The sequence below is a fragment of the Thalia democratica genome, chromosome 7, assembly GCF_965202585.1.
Source record: "Thalia democratica chromosome 7, ktThaDemo2.hap1.1, whole genome shotgun sequence".
NCBI lineage: Eukaryota > Metazoa > Chordata > Thaliacea > Salpida > Salpidae > Thalia > Thalia democratica.
The window spans coordinates 21721964-21729595 of NC_139171.1; positions in this window are offsets into that span (position 1 = coordinate 21721964).

Consider the following 7632-nt stretch of genomic DNA (forward strand, 5'->3'; position numbering starts at 1 on the left):
TAATATTTGAAACAGTCAGATTTTTATTTTCAATTTGTAATTTTTCTACTTGACTTTGAAAATAAACATTTTGAGTTTGTAAATTTTCAATGATTTCTTTTAAATGTGTCAATAGTAAATCAGCTTGATTTGAAACATCTGGAAATAGTTATACAAAGACTTTTTTATTTCATATTTTTTATACTATGTCAGTAAAACAATGTTAGGAAAAACAGTTCTAAATAAATAAAAATATCATTTAGTTTATAGAACAAATTACAATTAAAACTTAAAGTTTAATTTTGAACATAATAAAAACTTTATATTTATATAAGTAATTTATGTTAGTCTTATAATAAATTCAAGTATATATTATTTCATTTTTAAATTGATTATGTTTAAGTTTGTCACTAAATATAGAAATTACTAAATTACTATTTAAATGATGAACATTTTTAAATCAAAATTATTTAAAACTAGCATAAGCACTTATTTTAACTATTGAAAACGTATTTAATCATTAAAGCATAAAAACTCCTCAAATATACGAATTTTACACAAAAACTTACTCTCAATAATCATAGAATTCTGTCTTTTAGTTTCCATTATTTAACTATACATTAATATATGTAACCTGTTAAAATAGTATTTAAACCTAAAAATAGTTGTTCTTTGTAATAAAAGAAATAAAGAAACATAAAATGCATCATTGTTAATAAACTTTTTACTGAAAACAACACTTTTTTATAACTAGTCATTCTATAACAATTCAAAAAAAACTATACATATAAACTTTTCAAACAAAATTTTAAAATTGTTAAATTTAAAAGCTTTTAACAAAATCTTAAAGAAATAAAATATCAGGCATTTCAAGTTTAAATTAATAAATAACTATTGAATAATAAATTGTTAAGTAAAAACGATATTATATTTTTAAAATGAAACAATAAAAATATTATTTTATTTAAAAATGAAAAAAAGTAAAATTTAATGTCTTTCAAGCAATAATGTTTTTACTATGTAATATAATTTTTCTTTAAAAAATGTTTTAAAATGTCCTAAGTTATAAAATGCAAGCCAAATTTAATTGTAGAAATAAAATAATGTTTTTCAATTTAGTATTGAGCTAGTGTGGTAATAATTATTAAATACACATTATACACTTATATATTTTAAGTACTGTAAAACTAGTTTATTTAAAAAAAAAGATGAACAAACTTTTAATGTTTACATATGCAGTTTTTAATTCATATTTTTGGTTGTAGAAAATTTATTTATGTCACTTTTCTATAAATTTTAATTTCTTAAAAATATTTAATCTGTGTTTAAATAGAAATATTTTTTAATCTATGTAACATGAAGTAAAATTCCACTTTAAACAACAAAAACACAAAAACAATATTTAAATAACAACTTTAAATGTTTTTTTTTTCTGTTTATGAGTAAACGAATACGAAATATAACTGTTTTAAACGTTAAACTGACACAAAAAAAAAAAAAATAGCTATAAATAATAAGAAAATATAAATTGAAGTTGATCAAATTTCTATTATGAGCCAGTGATTAAAAAAAAATAAAATATTTGAAATGAAATAAAACATGTAATATTAAACAAATTGAAAACATACTTTTTAGTACTATAACTTAAAATAAAAAAGTCTTTTAGCTTGCTAGTTACTTAAAATCAAACTACTAAATGAGTAAAAGCATTCATACGAACCAGTTAAGGTGTTCAAATATTTATACTGTTGAAAAAAGTAGTTACATACTAAAACATTTATTAAAAACAATATTAGTCTTCTAAAACAAATACTACAAAAAAAACATAAGAAAGCCATCGGTCGGCTACCTTTTATAAGTAAGTGACCACTTGCAAGTTTTCGTAAATTATTAAACAAATAAAATGAAATGCTGTTTTAAACAACAAATGTTATAAGTTAAGCAAATAAAGCACTTGAAATTGCTTTTTATCAAAAAAAGTCTTAATTGTAAGTTTTACACACAACAACCTTTTTTAATTGATTTAAAAATATATAACAATGTATTTGACCTATGGTGCCATTCTAAACCATAGTTTTAAATTTTACAATAATCATGCTTTTTATGTATTTTCATAAGTAGTTTAGTTTAAATTTTTGAAATATAAATTAAGCCAGGTACATTAGCATAGTTTATTATCAAGAATTTATAATAAATCAACTTAAAATAACTCTTTGAAAGATTAAAACATAAGATCCTGAGTTTATCACATAAACTTAAATTATGCTTTGACATGAGTTTACACATGAGAATTCAAATCACCTGTTGTATAACATTTATGGTCACATTAAATACAAGAAAATTGTGGTTCCTTATGATACACCGTGTGATTGTTCAAACCAATTTTTGTTTTGGAAAACTTACCACAAATAGCACACTGGAAAGATTTAAATTCATTGTGTGTAACTGTATGATCATCTAGTGAACATTTCACAGCAAATTTTCTACCACATATTTGACAAGCAAAATGTTTTTCTCCTGTATGAGTTCCTATAGTGGTCTTTAAGAGATGACTGGTCTGGAAAAACTTTCAAACAAACATCACACTTAACTCTTTTTGACTCATCATGGATTTTCATACGCTTTTTGAGAGATTTTTTAGGGTAGTACTTTCTATGGTTTTAGCCCTTCAATAGGTTCATTATGGGAACCGCAAACTAAAAGTGCAAAAATAGACTACTTCACTAAAAATCTATCTCATCCTTCAGTTTTTGAGCAATTATTTTATTAAAGTTTTCTGAATAATTTTAAATAAATCTTAGACAATTTTTAGGAAACAAATTAATTTTTTATTTAAAAATAAAATTAAAAAAAATAATAATAAAATATTTTATTTTAAATTATGACCATAATTTTTTTATTTTTTTTAATTTGTTTTTAATATTTAAAACGGATATAGATTTTTTGTAAATTATTTAAAATTCTGAGAAACTTTATATAAAATAGAATTTAAAGATCTATATTAATACCAACTATAACTGGAACATTTGTTGATAAGTCTTAGTAATTTCAATTCTTGCTGCAGGCCCAGCTATTCTTTCGTCTTAAAGAAATTCAGTAAAGACTGTTAAAAAAAGTAAAAGAAAACACCTTTTTTTTTTCATCATGCTTTACTACACAGAAAATTAATTTAATATATCTTCTAGGTTTAGATAAAGTTTAAATAAAGTAGTCTTTTTTTTTAAGTGCTTTTTCAAAAATACCTATGAATTTACAAACTTTGGTTGTTCATATCTTTAAAAATATAAATTTATTGAAATATCTGTTAAAAAAAAACTTATTGCTTCCATAGATATCTACAAAATAAATCTAAATTACAAAATAAGTAAAAGATATCCCCTAAACTTATAAAAAGCTGTTAAAAAGCAAAGTTTCTAAAATATTTGGCACTCACTGGCTAATATTTAGAAAACTGATTTTTTGTTTTGTCTTTTTATATGATTTATCACGCAAAAAAAGTTTAACTAAGCTAAACTTCAAGGTTAAGTAACAGATGCACCTAACTTTGATAAAATATTTTTTAAATTGTGGAGGATCTAAAAAATTTTTTTTTAAATAAGTTTAAAGTTGAAGGCAAAACTGTATAAAGGAAGATCTTTACTAAATTACTTACAAGAACAATTAATTAGAACACTATAAAAATAGCTTTATTGCTTAAAATTGTTTGTATATAGTCCAAAGAGCAAGGGTAGTCAACATATGGCTTGATAACTGAAATCTTCTAGCCATTAGCTTTGAAACAAGCAAATAAAATAAAATCAAGTAGAATTTTGAGATACTTCTACCAAATATTTAAAAACTTACTCTTATATTGGTTTTCGGTGTACGATTAACTTATGAAATTATTAATAGTTTAACTTTTTATTTTCTTGTTTTTTTTTTACTTTAACTTTTCTTTTTTATTTTTTACTCTCTTGCAAAAATTAACTTGTATAGATATTAGATAGAACTTAATCTCCACATTAATATCATTTTTTTTATCATTTATATTTTCGGTATATTGTTAACTTATCAAATTGTTTATAGTTCAATTTTTTCAATGAAGTCATTAGGAAAGACTTTTTAGATAGATGTGGCCAACAGACTAAAAAGTTTCCATAATCAAGTTTATTGTGTTCATAATTATTTTACAACTTATAATACATTAATAATGAAAAAATAGAACTACTCTTTCAAGTAACAATTATGTACCCTCTGACTCTTATGTAACATATGTGTTTAAAAATTTCATAATGAAATTGTTTTTTATTAACTTTAACTGATTAAATGACAACAGCAATATCATTAAATAATCAATAATAAATATGGCCTATGCCTTACCTTTACTTGTTAGAAATTATTGCCCTGTAGTCTCCATTATAATTTTAATCACTTTAAAATATCTGAAACGTTAAATAAAAAATTATCATCAATTAGTAATTTGTAATTAAAACAATATATTTGAAAAACAAAAAAACAAAAAATTTAAAAACGTTTGTAACTATCATAAAGTGTAACTGAAAAATAACAGATATAATTCGAACATTAAACGAAGGTATTATAAAGTTTTCAAACACTGTGAAGATTTAAAAACTAGTAATGAATACTGTAGTATTTCTTGAAACTTTATTCATTAATATTGAAAAAAACGTCATTATCAATAACAAGTAATCTAGATTTTTTTTGAAAAATAAAATCAAAAAGCTTAAATTTTAGGTTATTTGAAATGTTAGACTTTTTCACACTAAATTACAAACAAAAAAAAGGATACAATGACTTTCTGAAAGCACATAAAAATTGTTTCCTATTAACTTTTTAATAAGTATAACAAATACAGGTAGGTGGCAAGAATCCACAATGAGACACTTTTGCTCAAAAAAAACTTTTGCAAAAAAAGTAATTTTTGCATGAAGACATTTATACAACTTTATTTTTATCTTTTAAATATTTTATTTTTTTACTATCACTTTAACCCCTAACCCTTAACGTTAGATGCTAACTTGTTTTTTTCTTATAATTTTAATTATATTTTTTTTACTAGCACTGTTACCCCTAACCTTTACCAGTATATTTATCTATTTATTACTCTCATTCAAAATTGACTCTTTATGCAAAAGCTTTGTTTTTACAAAAAAAAAATTGTGCAAAACTGACCCTTCCAAAACAAAAACATATGCTGGTAGTCAGGTGTAAATACATAAATAATTTTAATTTTAAAGTTTTATAATTTAAAGTAAACCAGAAGTATTACAAATATAGTTCATTAATAAACCTCTTTACTGCATAAATTTTAAGTTATGCTTTGACATGAGTTAACATATGAGATTTCAAACGACCTTTTGTAAAACTTTTATGGTCACAATAAATACAAGAAAATTGTGGTTCCTTATGATACACCATGTGATTGTTCAAACCAATCTTTGTTTTGAAAGATTTATCACAAATAGTACACTTGAAAGGTTTAACTTTACTGTGAGTGGCTATATGACCATCTAGGTGGCATCTAACAGGAAATTTTCTTCCACAAATTTGACAAGCAAAATGTTTTTCTCCTGTATGTGTTCTATAGTGCTGGTTAAGAGATGACTGGTCTGGAAAAACTTTCAAGCAAACGTCACATGGTTTACCTTTTGATTCATCATGGGTTTTCATGTGTTTTTTTAGAGTATTTTTAGTGTAATACTTTCTATGGCAAACTTGGCACTTGAAGGGTTTCGAACTATGAGTTGCTTCATGCAGAACCAAGCTCTTTTTTAGAGTAAAACTTCTGTCACAAATTTGACAAGCAAAAGGTTTTTCTCCTGTGTGAGTTCTGTGATGTCTTTCAAGATCAGTTTTGTTTGTAAACAGCTTCAAGCAAATATCACATTTGAAAGGATTAGATTTGTCATGAACTTTTATGTGTTGATCAAGACCTCTTTTGTAACAATATCTTCTACTGCACACTTGACAGACAAAAGCTTTTTCTGTGAGAGATTTATTAAATTCAAAGCTTAGTCAACTTTTTAAACAAACAATGTAGTATAAGTTTTTTTTCTAAATTAGTAATATATTTTAAAATTTAAACTATCATTAAAAAAAAATGTTCTATTTTATAAATAACCAGTATCAAGGTTTTAAAAGAAATGTTTTTAATTTCATTTATTAAAAGTACTATGCACTGATTTTCAAAACATTTCAAAACTGCTGCTCTTTGTAAAAATATTTATGTTTTGTTACAATTCTTTTTATGAATAGGTTTTAAACTTGATAAAAGGACACTTTTGCACGGAAAAATTTTTATACACAAAGGGTCACTTTTGGAAGAAGACACTTTTACACAAATTGGATTTTTTTTTTTACTATTATTTTTACCCCAAAACCTTTCTCCCTGATACTTAACTTAGTTTTCTTATTACTACTTTTTTTTTCATTTATCTTTCACTCTAACCACTAACCCTTAATTGTTTTTTTTTTTTATTTTTATCTGTTACATTTTTTTTCATCTCTTTATTGTATTACTTTACCACAAATATTTACCCTTGTTCTGTATTTTTTTCTCATTTCGATTTGTTGTTTTACTCTCTTGCAAAAGTGACCCTTTGTGAATATTTGACCTGCCTCCATCTTTTGTACATAACTTTGATACATAAACTTAAAATAAGTATATTTATAAAAAGTGTATGTGTTTTTAAACTTTATTTACTATGTATGTATCTTTTAAATCATTATTTTGAAAACTTTTTTATATTAATTACATCTATTTTATAGTCATCTACATGATTATCTGTATGTAATAAACTAATTTAACCTTACCGTTAGGTATTTCAAAAGATTGACCTGTTGTAGCTTCCATTAAATTTTCAATTATTCGGAGTACCTGTCAAATGAAAGTAACAAAATAAAATTTTAGTACTTGTTAACAAAACTATATATGTTTAAAAACAAAATAAAGACAAAAATATAAATGTTAAAAAAAATGTTACACTTAAAAGTATTAACATAATTTAAAAGTAAAGAAGGCTTTATAAAGTTTTGAAACACTATTTAAACTATTACATTTTCTAAAAGTATGCTGAAGAAAAAGCTGTAGTAATAAGTTACAAACAGTCATTAAAGTAAAATATTAGTTTTAAATTACTTAAACTTTCTGAGTAATCAGAGTTCTTCAAACTTTTATTTATTTTAAGTTATAAATTTAATAATTAACAATCTAATTCAAATTTGTTATAAACACTTTTTAATGAAAGTATAAATTATTGAGCAACAAACAGTTACATATTAGCACATCTAAAAGTATTTAAAAATAAAACTATGTAACATAAGAATTCATATCATAAAAAGTGTTATTAATTTTTACAGTTACAAAACAATACTAATAAATACTTCTAAACCAATTACTAAACAAACGTTGAACTATACCAACCGAACAACAAAACCAAAAAAAAAAGAAAACCTTCTAATAAACTTTTAATTTTTTTGTAAATATAACAGATATATACATAGTATTCAAGTACTGTGCATCTATAATATAGTTCAAATTCTTTAGATTTTAATAAAAAATAAAGTAAAATCATTAGCACAGTAATTAAACAAAATTTTTGACCTTGCATAAACTTAAAAATATTACTTAAGATGATTTAACATATGAGTTTT